Here is a 16051-nt window from a genome sequence, read left to right as displayed (position 1 = left end):
GCAACATTCTAAAATCTAGGGGATATGGCCAAAATTGTCTAGAGGAAATTTTATAATTACCTCTTTTTTTTATTTCAAAATTCATTTTCTATGAATTTTTAAAATTCCATTAGAAAAGCAGAAAGGTTTAAAACTGAAGATATAAGTTTCCAACTCAAAGGGCTAAAAAATATAATTTTTTTAACAAAAAGAATAAATGAAACTAAAAATTAAGAGAAGAAAGTAGCAAATATATTAAAAGCAATCGATTAATAAAATAAAATTTTTTCTTTGAATTGATAAATAAATAAACTCCTAGTGAGACTGATCAAGGAAAAGAGGAAAACACAAATTACCAACATCAGAAATAGAAGTAGAGCTATTACTACAGGTCCTACAGACATTTAGAAGACTAGGTCAGAGATATCACACCAATATATTTGACAATTTTAAGAAAATCGAAAAGTATTTCTTTTAAATCCAGTTATTCAAGTACATCCAAGAAAAAGAAAACATACTTAGTCCTATATCTATTAAAGAAATTAAACTCACCATTAAAACCTTCCCACAAAGAGAAATCCATAACTAGATGGCTTTACTAGCAAGTTCTTTTAGATATTTATAGAATAAATAACAACAATCTTTTACAAACTCAGAAATTAAAGGAGAAAAAGACATTTTTCTGTATAATTTTGTAAAGCAGATATAATCCCTACACCAAAATTTTATGAGACTATACTTGAAAAGAACAGTATAGAATCTTTCATTAACTTCGATGCAAAACATCTATCAAGTACTCAAAAATTTAACCTACCAATGTACAAAAAGTTCAATACATCTCAAAGAATGAAATTATTCCCAAAGTACAGGTCTGAATTGACATTGAAAAACAACTGTAATTCACCACATCAAAAAATAAATCAGAAGTGCCGTATGATCATCTCTACCTCTAGAACAAAATCCTTTGATAAAATTCAACACCACCTTTCCTCAGTATAACAGAAATAGCAGGAAACTTGCTAAATCAGATAATGGTTTTCCATGGAAAACTTACAGATAACAAAATTACTTTATGTTAGACAATAATATCTAAGAGAAATTTGACAATGTTTAAGTAAATAAAAATCCATACCCACTCCATGGATTGAAATTCTTAAAACTTTTAAGATGTTTCTTCCCAAATTGATCTATTGATTTCCAATTAAAATCAGAAAGAGAGAAAGATGTTTGCTCTTATGGTACTGTAATTCCCAGTCATTGTTTATATATGGAGAAAATTATTTAAAAAATCACCAAAAAAGAAAAAAAAATCATACTACTTGAAGTAATAAGTGAATAATGTTACAATATACAAGTTGTATATGCAAAAATAAATCACATTTCCACATATTAGCAGCAAAATTTCAGATTATGCAATTTTAAAACAGTACTTAAAAAAACTTAGAAATAAAGTAAGCCAAAGATGTACAATAAATTCACACTAAAATTTTACATTTAATATCTAAGAGAAATTTGACAATGTTTAAGTAAATAAAAATCCATACCCACTCCATGGATTGTAATTCTTAAAACTTTTAAGATGTTTCTTCCCAAATTGATCTATTGATTCAATTTTATGCCAAATAAACTCAATAAGCCTTTTTTAAAAAAAAAGAAATTAAAAAGCTGAGTCTAAAATTTAAATAAACATACATCTAGTACATCCAATGCCATTTTGAAAAAGAAGGACAAAGTCTTTTGAGGTTTATTATAAAAAATAATAAAAAGATACTATTATTGTTTTGTATAGAAACAAAAAGATCAATGAAATAGAATAAAGAGTACAGAAATAGGTCCACATCTATAGAGTCAAGAGATGTTTGACCAAGACACTAAAGTGATATTGTTTTTAAATAATTGTTTCTAGAATATCTCAATCCATCTGGAAAATAATGGTCTTCAATGTCTCCTTCCCACCACAGACAATAATTCAAAGTATATGATAGACAGAAAACTTAAAGCAAAAACTACAAAGCTCCTAAAAGAAAACAAAGGAGATTATCTTTATGACCTCAAGACAAGAAAAGACTTTTTTGGAGAAAATCCAAAAGCATTATGTATATAAGAAAAATAAACTGAATTCCACCAAAACTGAAAACTTCTATTCATCAAAATATATTTGGGACTGAATTAGAGCAAATTCTATTCCAGGCTGTTATAAATATGTCAAGATGAATCCCAGTGTTATATATAAATGAAAAGAGCCAATAAAAAGATAAAAGAAAAAAAAGATATTGATAAGTTAATGGGAAACCTAAAGACTGGGGAAAATAGATCCAATGCCTTGCATTTAGAATATATAAAGTCCTTTCACTCATTAAGAATGCAGTAAGATCAAGCAAAATAATTTAACGTGAACTTCACAAAGGAAGATAGGCAGTATGCACATGCACACTGTTCAACATCATTATCAGAGACACTCTAAAACCCTGAAGTGAACTTCCACTTCAGACTTTAGAGTGGCTACAGTTAAACGGAATGGATATATTTGGGACTGAATTAGAGCAAATTCTATTCCAGGCTGTTATAAATATGTCAAGATGAATCCCAGTGTTATATATAAATGAAAAGAGCCAATAAAAAGATAAAAGAAAAAAAAGATATTGATAAGTTAATGGGAAACCTAAAGACTGGGGAAAATAGATCCAATGCCTTGCATTTAGAATATATAAAGTCCTTTCACTCATTAAGAATGCAGTAAGATCAAGCAAAATAATTTAACGTGAACTTCACAAAGGAAGATAGGCAGTATGCACATGCACACTGTTCAACATCATTATCAGAGACACTCTAAAACCCTGAAGTGAACTTCCACTTCAGACTTTAGAGTGGCTACAGTTAAACGGAATGGATACCTCAAATGCTGGTAAGGGTGTGGGGGCACCCAGAGAGTAAGATGGTACAGACATTTTGGAAACCAATTTGGTGATTTCTTATAAAATTATACATTGCTAACCCATGATCCAGTGTTTTACTCCTTGATATTTATCTAAGAGCAATTAAAACATATGTCCACAAACTTGCACAAGAATATAAGAACGCTAGTATAGCAACAACAAAATAAAAAAAGAAAGAAAAAAAAAAGAAAGAAACAAATCAGCTCTCCATCAACAATTGAATAGATAAATAAATTAAATAAATTATGGTATTTTCATACAATGGCATTCTATTCAGCAACAATAGAACAAACCGCTAATACATGCAGCAATATGGAAGAATCTGAAAAACATTATTCTCAACAAAAGAAGACAGACAAAAGAAGGGATACTGTATGATTCCATTTACATGAAGTCCCAAAACATGGTGATGTCTTGGCTGGGCACAGAATCACGAGCCACCACACAGCTTTGTAGATTCAAACAGCAATTCTTTATTCCGGAACTCACACCGGCCTCTACACACGTTCTGGGGAAATCCCAGTTCTGCTGCCGCCCAATTCACCTACTCCACGAGGCTTTTTTCCAATACTTTCTGAATCTCACGAGAACTCAGCGGGAACTCAGGCAGCAGGAACGCCCTATTCCCAGCAGCAATAATCTTCAACCTCGAACTTCCCTAAAACCCATATTGTCTTAAACCGGGAACGCCTTAAACCCAAGGAGCGGGATACTTCCTCAAACTGCAGGATACACCCTAATCCTGGATCCACCCTCGTCCTTGAGCAGGGTCACCTTTCTCAAACACACATGCAATGTCACAGCGAATTTCCAAGGCAAGTCCATTTAACATGGGGTACACTGGCAAGGAAATTTCGATGCGTCATTCCTACTTGGCAATGGCCCTCAGCAAAAACAGATAAAAACAAATCTATAGCAATAGAAATCAGAACTCATGGTTGCCTCTGGATGGAGCACAACAGGAAGTGTCTGGCAAGGCCCATGCAAAGATTTCTGGTTTGTGGAAATGCTTTGTATCTAATTCAGAACAAGTCGCTCGGTATATATGCATCCAACACTGATCTAACTGCACATTCAATTTAATATCTATGCACTTCACTATATGTTAATTATGCACCCATAAAAATTCTAAAAATCTCAAGTGATAATCCTATCTCTTTCTGGCAATCTTCTGCTCATTAGTGGAAGTCCTCAAAATGAACCCCCAGACCCCACACAACCACTTTGCACCTGCCAAGAGAATGTAATGGCAAACTCCCATCTGATCAAATTCCACAGGCTATTTTTTTTCTTCCAACTACATTTCCATGCACCTGCCACATTGTACCATATACACTGTAAAAAAAAAAATAGATAAGGAAACCAGATGGAATCTAATCCAAATTTATTACTGACAATCGTCACTGGGTAAATGGAAGTAACACCTCTCTTTTAGAGTTAGGCAGGTGAAAGAGTTAAAACATGTCCTCCTAAGTAGGTTAAATACTTCTCTTGTTCAGAAGTTTATTTATTAAGTTTTCCTTAAATTTTGATATTGCCTTGGCTGTAGGTACTAATTGATTCATGCACTTGAAATGGAATATGTTGACTTGAAATAGTAAAATCACTACATTTAAACAGCAAAGGTCCTTCCTGTTTTCCTCCTAAGCCCAGTCAAAAATCCTCTCTGGAGTCTCCAACTCCATGGCCCTGGGCAGAAAAATCTCAAAATATGAGAGTTCTAAATGCCTCAAGAAACTCATCACTGTTTCGCTGGCAGCAGGCTGCATCCTGCAAGTTCAAGTTCACAGCTTCTTTTCCCATCCCGATCACGAAACCTCAGGGACAATTCCTGGAGTGAAAGGAAGCTCAAAAATCCTATTTGGTTTGGATCACTGACATCAAGGTTTGAGTCTCCTTAAAATCAGTTTTCCATGCTAATTACTAACTTTGAAAGACCAGAAAAGTCAATTTCCAAATTGCAAAACAAGCCAGAAAAATAACATGTTTCGATGATGTTCTGCTTTTGTGTTGGATTTCAGTGAAAATTTCACCCCTTATTCTCAAAAGATGAATGTGTAGGTGGCACCTGTCAGTCTATCTTATTAGGCTCAGAAGTCCCATCACCATCAAACTCTAGCATTAAAGGAATGCAAATTATTAATTTATAGTAAAGGCAATGTGAAGAGATGGTGATAAGAAGAAATCATTATGCTATTTTAGATTAACCCTTTCCACTATTCTATGGTTTGGATAAAGCTTAAGTGTATCCCCTAAATGTTCATGTGTTGGAAGGTTGCCCCCTAGGCAGTGATATTAAGAGACGGTGGGACTTCAAAGAGGTGGGGCCTAGTGGGAGGTCATTACTGGTAACTCCCCTGAATCACTCTGGCTTCTTGTCTTACCTTATGATCTCTCACATGCATCCCACCCATGATGCCATGGACCATGAGGTGGTGCTCCAGGGGGTCCTGATCAGAGCCTATGCAATGCTGTTTGGAGTTTCAGCCTCCAAAACTTGGAGTTAAATAAACTTTTTTCCTTTATAAGTACCTCACCTCAGGTAGTCCATTATAGTAATGAAAAAATGGACTAATACGCATGCTTATAACCAATACCTATCTCTTAATAATTTGTTACTCATCAAGCCTTGCTGCTTTGAAATGAATCAGGATCCAATACTTCAGAGTTTGCCAAAGGGCAAACTCCTAAAGATTGGTAAGTATTTACCTAGCTTTTTCTTTCCCAAATCTCCCTGACCTCAATTCTCTGAGTGAGCTGAAGAAACTAGGTCCCATCAGACACACAATACCATGGTGTGATAAGGAGCCAAGACATCTGCCCACCTGTTCCAACTCTGCCTCTGTAGAACTCCAGGTAACTCTCTCACTTAGTCCTATGCATTTACCTTGTCTGACAATCCTCAGTTTGGTTCAGCTAAGAATTACAGGGGACACTTTGTATAAATATTTTTAAAAACATAATTGGACCACTGGGACCCACCTTAACATTCCACCTAATTGCTTCAACTATATTTGGGAACCCAGATTTCCATATCTTCTAGGATAATGGTTCTTAATCATGGCTGCATATTTGAATCACCTTCTGAGCTTGTAATTTTTAAATAATAAGATTAATGAAAGTGTCCCATGTCCCAGCCTCCTTCCAAACAAGAACTCTGGAGACTAGGAAGAGAGGCTGGCTTATCAACTTTTGTTAAAAGTTCTCTGGTTGTGAAAGCCCAACCAGAATTTAAAAACTGATCTAGAAAAGATCATGCAATCCATTATTGATTTTTTGGGTGCTGATTTCTGTCTGTCAATCATTTAGACACATTATCTCTGACTACAAAAATCCTTCCATAAATTCCCACACCTCTCTAGCTATCCTCCAACTCTCATTTCATAATATATTACCTTTTGGCTTGTTGACTTTGATTAGCTACAAAAAAAAAAAAGAAAGAAAGAAAAGAAAAAAGAAATTTTGCATCTAGTTCATAAGAAATATCAGACTGTAATTTTCTTATATTGTTTGATTTTTATATCAGGGCTATTCTGGTCTTAGTGGGTAAGCTGAGAAATATCCTCTCCTCTTCCAGTTTCTGTAGGAATTTAGCTGGGATTGGCATTATTTATTTCTTAGATGCCTGGTAGATCTCAGCAGTGGAGCTGGATGGATATGGAGTTTTCTTCTCACTTCCTCCAGTCTCCTCCTCGTGGGCCAACAGGAAGCCAGGGGTGGTGCTTAGGAACACAGAGCAGGTAGAGAAGGGAAAGCCCTCCGGGAGGCAGAGAGGTCCAGCATGGTTGATAGGAGTTGCTTACTTTTCCTGTTTCGGGATGCCTTTAATACCACTGGATACATTTTCAAAGTGTATCTTTAATGGTACTAAATCGCCTTGTGAGTAAACATCCAAACCTGCAGGACCACCTGGTCTGCCTCCCAGCCCTGTTCTCAGCCTGGGCAAGGGCCGCCTCCACTGCTGTCTCTTTATCACCATGAGCCACTCTGTGGTCCTGTGCATCCTCCACTCTTTCCTGCCCCCAGGGCCTCCTGCCATGCTGTTCCTTTGGCATGAAATACTTTCCTCTCTCTGTCTTTGCTCAGCCAACCCTTATTTAAGTCTTAGACTCCAGTTTAAATATCTCACTACTAAGAAGACTTCCCTGTTGCCCCAGATTCCTGTGCATCTGGTATACATGTGGACGACTCTCCTTGCTCATGGCACTGTCACAGCATATTTACGACATCACCAGCACTGGGACCATATGCCCAATAGCCATGATGTCTTTGGAGCCTGAAGAAATCCATACAGTGTAAGAAAGCTAGCATTATTCCTCAGGTAGCATCTGTCACCTCCATGAAGATTGACACCATATTCAAGCCTCACTCGGGGAAAATAATGAGGATTTTTGGAAGTCCCAGGATTAAAATATTTTGCCCCAGGTTTCTCACCTTATCATTGCAATTCAAAGGTGTTTTTTGTTTGTTTGTTTGTTTTGTCCCAGGGTCTTAGCTCCTCCTACAATCCATGCCTAACATAAGTGCAATGAACACAGCAAGGAGCTTAGAAAGTCTTACATTACTGAAGTGAAGGGGACTAGCAGAAAATGTGGGTCCCCATCAAAAAGGTGGAGCAGTAATATTTCTGGTGTTTGAGAAGGAATTAGTTAAATTGAAGAATAAACAGGAAAAAAAACCCTACAAAATCAAAAGTCATCATGTTCTGGAGGTCATGTGTGAGCACACAGGGGACAAGTTTGCCATCCTTAACCACAGTTCTGTTTGAGTAATATGTGTTACTAAGTTGATATTAAGTCTGAGCACCAGGCTTCTGCAACTTTAGCCAGTGAATATATTTAGCAGCTTGGAAACCAACTTCCCCCTAGATTTTTATCAGATTTACTTCTGCATCTTTAGATCCTAGCACAGTGCCAGAATCATAACTAGTAACTGATTGATTTACTGAAATACAGAATCTGAAGTTGGGCATCTACCCATGGAAAAATGTCCATAGAATGGAAGACGATCAAGGCAAAGAGATGAATACAACCTCAAGCCCAGGACAAATGGTGAGTCTGAGATCACAAGACAGCTTAAGCTAACTGGAGCGGAGGGAGTGGGGCGGGGGGCTAGGATAGAGAGGAGAACTGAGCCAGAGGCTCCTGAGTCCCCCACCCCAGTGTCTTTGGAGCCAAACTAGTTTGGGGGCTGAGGGGAGGTGGAGGGGCCTAAACTTGATGATGTCCTTTTGGGGTCTTCCAGGCTTCCTCCCCCCTCTGGCTCCCCCCCCATGCTGGGAACACACATGACTGGCATCAGGACGCTGATCCATAGGGGCGGGGGTAGCCACAAGAAGGAGCCACCAGCTTGTGAAATGGTGATTGTCTTCAAAAGCTTCAAGTGCAATCCCCATTCTTGACAGGCAATATAGAAAAGGACAAGGAAGAAAATGCTAGTTACCCACCACACTATACCTCCTAAGTGCTGCTAATACTGGGGGATTTTCTTCTCATATCCATCTTTGTTAAGAATGTGGAGTATTAAGTGTGTGCATGTGTGTGTGTGTGAAATACATGGAGTGTGTGCAATCTGTGTGCACATTACATGTACTCTGCTTTGTATCATGTGCTGTACATTGGTGCTGTAGTATGTAGTTTGGGGTTCTGCAGGGTGTTTAGGTGCACGTGGGTTAGGTATGAGACTGACTGTCTCATGGATATTCAATGTGAGTATGTGTGCATGGTGTGCATGTGGGTTGTGTCACGTGTGATGTGCTTTTCGTATCCTATGTTCTAAGTGTGAGTAGAGTACAGGTGTGTGCTGTGTGTTTGTGTCTTGCATTTATGCATCGTCTGTGTTGTGTATTGTTTGATGTTCGTACATAGTGTGTATTTTATCAGAGTGAATGAGTGGTGAGTATGTGCTATCTCTGGTCAATGTTTTCTACGTGTGAATGTGAGTTTGCGTGAAGCAGAGTAGACCGAGGCAAGTGACATCATTATCCAGCTCAGAATTATCCTCTCTTCATGGCAAATGATAGGGATTTCCAGGTAGTATATTGATTGAATCTTTCTTTTAAAGTGAAAATTTTAAAGGAAGTTCATTTAAATAAAATTCTCACTGGGCACGGTGGTGCACACCTCTAATTCTAGCAACTGGGGACAACAGTTGCTGAGGCAGGGGGATCATAAGTTCAAGGCCAGCCTCATCAACTTAGCAAGACCCTCAGCTACTTAGTGAGCCCCTGTCTTAAAATAAAAAATAAAAATAGACAGGGCTGAGGATGTAGTTCATTGGTAAATCACCCCGGGTTCATTCCCCAGGACCAATTAAAAATAATAACAACAAAAAACTCTACTGAAAAATTGGATACATTTTGTATGGAATATGGCAGAATTCTTTAGGAGAATGTTTGGGAAATGCTGCTAGAGGAATTTTGAATCCTTCCCCATGATCCAAGAACACAAATTCTGATTTTTTCTTTTGGAAAATTAAGATCTATGGCAGCAAATTGCTATAATAGAGGAAGAAAAGAAAAGAAAAGAGAGAAGAAAGGAAAGGAAGAAAGTAAAAACAAAAAAGGAAAAAAGAATCGGAGAAGCCAAGCTTCTTCCTGATCTGCGATGACAGGAGATGGCCCCACCTCCAGGCAGGGAGGAAGTCCTCATGGTCACACTGGGTACAAACCGGCCTCATGTCCGGGGAAACAGCTCACACCCTTGGTCCAGCTACTCTGCTCAATGGCATCCCTTGAGGGCTCCAGGGTCTGTCTTTCTTTGGGTGAGAGACAAAGACACTTGTCCCCTCTTTTGACCACTTCAAAATTTTTCCACCTCCAAATTCAGATTGAATCCAGATCCAGGGCAGTGAGCAAGAACCATCCCGAGTCTGCCCCCCAGTGAGTGCCTGAGGTGCCTCCCCTGTGATGGAGCATCCACTGTCCCTTAGGCTAGGCAACGGTCTCCTGCACTGCCCTTGGACTTTGGGGACTGTCATCTTTAAAACCCCACAACAGTCATTTTATATGGTTTCTGGCAGGTCACATGTTGCTTCTGTTTACATTCATGAATTCCCCCAAACAAACCTAAGCAGGTGATATTATGTTTTTCCCAAAACAGGGGCAAAGTGTGAACCTCGGGACAGTTAATATGGCAGATGCCAGTTCACCTTGAGTTTCTGGTACTTTCTTTAACCAGGTACGTCTCTCCACCAGCATCATATGGCAATTGATAAGCCAAATTGGCATTTAACCCAGGTACCCAGATCCCAAAACTCCCATAGCTTCTGCTGACCCGAGACTGTCCGGAGTGGCTGCATCTTCTGGATGTGGCCCCGGCTCCACCATCCCCACTGCCACCCAACCCTCATCCCCCACATATCCCTGCAGCTAAGAGACCCCCACTCCACACAAATCCCTTCTCCCAAGTGCTTCCTCTGAACCGCTGGGGCTGGCCTCCCCTCTTCAGGAACGGAGCAATTTCTCTCTGAGACAGACACAGAACATAATGAATGAACAAGACCTTAAGGAAAAAAGAGAGTAAACCATATTTTTCTTTTCTTTCCAGATAAAAATAATATGCCAGCACATCAGAATCTCCTGTGACAGAGCTAATGTCCAGGGGCAAAATAGGAAAAAAAAAAAAAAAAAAGCAACCTCTCTTGCTAATGCGAACCTAACAACAGGCCCCTCCAATGACCAGGGAGCCCCAGAAATCCCTCTCAAACGAGGGCACGCCAGGAGACCTATGAGAGTTCTAGAGGAAAAAAAATTCCCTTTGCTTCATTTTATCCCTCTTCATTAAGTATGGCTGGAAAATATCTGTAAAAATTAACCTAAAGCTTAATGGCTTATGTAAGAATGCCTTAATAAAAATATGTTGGCAAGCTTATTGGACTGTACCATTAGACCCCTCCCCCTCGATAGTCTTCAGTCTCATTTCTGTCTAAAGCTTATTCAGCAAACCAAAATGCCAATGCTCTCCTTCAATTTCCACTTCTTTGAACCTGCTAATTTACGAATGAGAAAGGATTTATTTGTGTTATTAGCTACACGTAACCTCTTGTTGAAAAACTAGTTTTAAATACTGAAATCTTGAGATGCTTCAAGATCCACCAGATACCTAAAGGATGACTTTGATTTTTTTTTTTCCCTCTCTGCAAGCTGTGTTTGATTTACATCAATTAGGTCCTCCCCATAAGGTATCATATCACGGGAAGGCTAATAACCCAGAAATAACCTCATTAAAAGAGACAGCATATCGGTCTAAACAGAATGAACTCTAAGCAGAAAAATTAGTGACCTGGAAAGTAGCAGGAAGAGGTAATGGCAGTATCAAGAAAAAATGCATTCCCGTTAGCGAGCCAAAGGAGAAATCACCAGCGATAAAGGAACAACACAATAGAAGCAGAAGCAGAACATTTTTTTAATGTTTTTAATCTGTTCAAATCCTGTAACATGCAATTTATTTTTCCCCAGTCAAAAATAGTCTCTGGAATCATGTATGTGTTTCCATAGACTCAAACACGTAAAGTGCTTCCAATACCAGTCTGGGTCCTATGTCAGTCATGCTGACTGTCTATCTCTAAGGATGGCAATTTCTGGGGCTCTGAATTTTTCCACCCTCATGAACAGTTTTCCAGTGTGTGAGTCTCTCTGACCATTGCCTGCCTGGTCCCAGCTGATACAAAGCCTTTCTTTTTCTCTTTGGCAAAAAGATACACGGTCTGCTCAATGGCATAAACCAACGAAGAAACCAAGTGCCCTTCTGCTACTTCATGTTGATACCTAGCACCCCCTTACCCCCCACCTGCCCACAGCCCCACCCATCCACTTGATTCCATTTTGCAAATGCAAAGTTTGCAGTGCAAAGTTGGCTTCCTTGAAGCCTCATGCATGCCAGTTTGGTTTAAAAAACAACAAAACAAAACAAAAAAAGCCCAAGGAAGAGATTACATCTGAGGGAAGCCATTTCTAACTGCAAAAGGAAACAGGAGGAGGAAATACCTGTAGTGCCCTTGAGCTCCTGCTACCAGGAGAGTCTGGCCTCCCATGGAGATGTCAGAAGTTTGCATCCAAAGGGCATCCAGTTGCTGAGTCAGAAAGAATGATGTTGAAATAAAAATAAATAAAAATAACTAAGCCTTAAATGCGTATAAATGGTTTTACATAGCACACATATAGCTCACATACTTAGGATTGGAATTGTAGTTACATTGGTGAGAACCTCCTAATTAGCTCTCACTGGAATTTTCCATTAACCATTCCTGGGCAGGTAAAGCCACAGATAAAAATCACCTCCCTAGGGTTTCTGGGTTTTAAGCAATTTCCCAGCAGCAGGAAACACAGGAGACTGAATCCTTACTGCACCCAAGAAGAGGGTGGGAAAGATCACCTGTGATCTTGTGAAACATATATATACAGTCTTCATCCCTGTTTTCTGGCATCTAATTCCTAAGATCCTTGGAATTTTCAAAGCAATGTCTTTCTATAGGTCAGTGAATTGACTGATGGCTGACAGCCCCCAGGTCACTTCGGGCTAGGGGCTGCTTTCCTGAAACACCAAGGCAGGATCAGAAGGTTAGGACTTTTGGCCCTGTCCCCCAAATACCAGAGAGGCTGAAAATGAAGTTGATCTTCAGTGGCCAATTATTTAATCATTCATGCCTAATTAATGAACTCTCCATTAAAAAAAAAAAAAAGACAGGGTTCAGAGAGTTTCCAGAAAACTGCACACATGGAAGCCCACCAGTATTGACCTACTCTTCTGGGCAGGACATGGAATTCTGCACCTTTTCCCCACTACCTTGCTGTATTATCTCTTCATCTCTATCTGTCCTTCAGAGTAAACCAGTAAACATATTTCCCTGAATTCTGAGAACCACTCCAACAGATGAATCAAACACAAGGAGAAGGTGGTGGGAACCCTGATTCAGAGCCAGGGTGTCAGAAGCACAGGCCACAAGTTGGGGCTTCCAACTGGCATCTGAAGTGGGGGGTGAGGACCGCTTTGGGGACGGAGCCCTCAACCTGTGGGATCGGATGCTGTCTCTAGGTAGGTAGTGTCAGGATTGAGTTGAATCAGACTGAAGTGAATTGCACTGAAGGACGGTCGGCTGGTGTCGCCTCAGAATCAACCGCCCGGGGTTGATGTGTAGGAAAAGACCTCCACACACTGGGTCCCCGAAGTCTTCTGTGAGGATGTCTGCGTGAGACTAGAGGAGAAACTGAGTTTGATTTTCCTGTTCACCACCATGTACTGCCGGAATCTGGGGCCTGCACAACCTGCGAAAGAAGGCGGAGGTCTCGGCCCCAAATGACCCACACCGACACCACCTCCCGAGGTCTGGGGCCCATCATGCAGTCTCTGGTTCCTCTCCTGTGCCCTCCCTATTCCAGACCAGGGCTCCTGAGTACTGGACTCTGAGTCGTTAGACCTGACACTGGGTTGAGTTATAAGGAGTAGATAAGGAAAAGATGAGGGTAGACCTCTCGGCCTGCGGCACCAAGCTTCCTGCTCCTCCCTGACCCCAGGAAATCACCAGCCCAGATGGGCAGCAGCCATGGGCCTGTGTGGCCTGGGCACTACAGTGCTCCTGATTTTGAGACTGCATCTCCCTCCCCTTCCCAAATGCACTCTCTGATCAGGTCCAGTCTCACCTGCCCACAGGAGCCAAGCTCTTGTCCCTGCCTTCACACACCTGTTCTCATGCCACTCTGAAGTCTCACCCTCCCACCCAGACCCTATGTCATAACCTGTGCCTCCTGCCCAGGAAGGTTCCTGATGGCTTAGGCCAAGGATGCTTAATTACTTAGCCTAACTCTAGAATCATGCAGCCCCCTCCCTTTTTTTTTTTTTTTTTTTTTTTTAATTCTAGGAAGGTGAATCAGCACATGCTGCAGGGACCTCAGACCAGAGCTCTTGCAAGAAGAGGCCAGTACTCAGGGAAGAGGATTTGGTGAGGACCCTGGTCAATGGAAAGGCTAATGGGAGCAATCGTCAAATATTAACTTCAATACTCTTGAAAAAGAAAGAAAAATACTCAAAGTCAGAAACCAGGATTTTTGTGGGAAATTTCCTGGGGTTCACTAATGACTCAATAACAGTTTTTAAAGAATGAATTAGTAAACCGGAGTCTGTTGGTGGCCCACCCAGCCCTTGGCCTGCGGGGCTGCCTGCTCCCTCCCTGGGGATGGTGAACAGTTCTCTAAGGGTGGCCAAGCACCCACTTCTCCCACAACCCACCCGGCGGCAGCCCAGGAGTGGGAAGATGTCACACACCTGAGCGAAGCTGGGGCATTTCCCTCTCCATCTCCCACAAAGAGACAAGCTCCTTCCCCATCCTCCTTCCTGTGCAGGAGGGGCCACGTTGACTTTGCCCACAGCATCATCAAGGCAGAGGAAACCATTGTAAAGTGTGTCACTCCCCTGTGCGAGGATTGCCAGAGAGCTAAGAGCTTCTTAAGCAGATTCATTCCAAGCTATTTGGGCCCCTTCTATAAATAAAGCTTTAGACAATTTCAGAAAAGGGTATTTATTTACCTGGGAGATCATAACGGCCCGTTGGGTGCCTTTGGCCCTGCTGGGTGATCTTCAGGCACTTAGCCCCCTTTCACCTAGTTAGGCCTCTCTCCAGGTAGCAAAAATGGAGTTTCACCCCATGCACAAGCAGGTGCCTGACGTGGCAGTCTTCTACTCTGAGGGCTCGCTCTGATCTGAGCTAGTAACACAGAGGCAGTGGCAGAGGCCAAGGGGAGATTATTCGTAAGCACTGGCCGGATGACTCCAAGCCAGCACAAACATTTCTAAAATGGCTAAAGGCTACAGGAAAGGGGCAGGAAGAAAGGCGGAGGAAACAGTTGTTTTTTCCTCAAAGCATCAGGGAAAGAAAAGAACTAAGAAACAACTACAAAGACACAGGTAACTACCAAGAGAACAATTCTTTCCCTCTCTGGCTCTCACCTGCTGAGATTTGGGGCCCAGGTCTCACATGCTTTTTTGGTTTAAATTGCTTTCTCAGCCCGGACACTATTGATATTCTGGGACCAGGTCATTTTTGCCTTGTCTACCCACTAGATGCCAGTAGCATTCCCCTCTCCCACTGTGACAACCAACAGTGTCTCCAGAGCTTGACAAATGTCCCTCAGGGAACAGAATCATTTCAGAAGGAGAACCACTGGATGAGACATAGAGATGAACTTGAGAATCAGTGCATAAAAATAGCAAACATCAACAGGCCTGAGAGACAGCCGACCTGGATTCAAGTCACAGCTCCATCATCTCCAGGGTGACCTTGACCAAATTTTGTCATGTCTAGAACTCAATTTTCTCACGTATTATCTGGGACTACAGACACTCCTCTAAACAATGGAGCAATGTCCCAAAAAATCACATTATAAATTCAGGATACCATGAATCAAAATGCATTGAATATGCAGAACTTATCAAATGTGACAACTTAGTGACAAGGTACATATTGGTTGTTTTCTCTTGTGATCTTGTAGTTGACTGGGAGCTGTGGCTTACTACCACTGTCGTCCAGCATCTTGAGGGATTATCATATTGTATATCACTAACCCAGAAAAAGACGGAAATTCAAACTTTGAAATACAGTTTCTACTAAATGCATACCATATTTTGGTTGACAAGCCTACTAAAGCTAAACCCAAAGGGGAAAGGGAAATATCCTTTCTAGAAGGAAATTGGAGTATTATTACCCAAAAGTTCAATAAGACATTGGGGGCTGGGTAGACAAAAGCAAAAAACAGTTACCATGCTTCTAGAACGCACCCATCTGCACTCTGCTGGGTCAATAGCCAAGGGTTACTTCAGCACAGAAAGCTGAAATACTCCATCCCATCAGCGGTCTCATCTTATGAACAAGCATGTGTTCCAAGACCCCCATGGATGCCAGAAACCATGCACAGTAGCAAGCTCTGTATATATTTATACATTTGCTGAAGTTTAATTTGTAAGTTAGGCACACTAAGAGATAAATAACTATATCTCGTAATTAAATAAAACAATATTAAATATACTGTAATAAAAGTTATGTGAATGTGATCTCCCTCTCTTTCTCTCTCTCGATCCATCAATGTCTATTGCACACACAGTGTGGCTGTACAGGACAAAGGGATGATTCACGTCCCAGGCAGG

Source organism: Spermophilus citellus (assembly GCF_964194105.1).
Source record: "Spermophilus citellus genome assembly, chromosome: 18".
Lineage (NCBI taxonomy): Eukaryota > Metazoa > Chordata > Mammalia > Rodentia > Sciuridae > Spermophilus > Spermophilus citellus.
Note: the sequence above shows the minus strand (reverse complement) of the source record.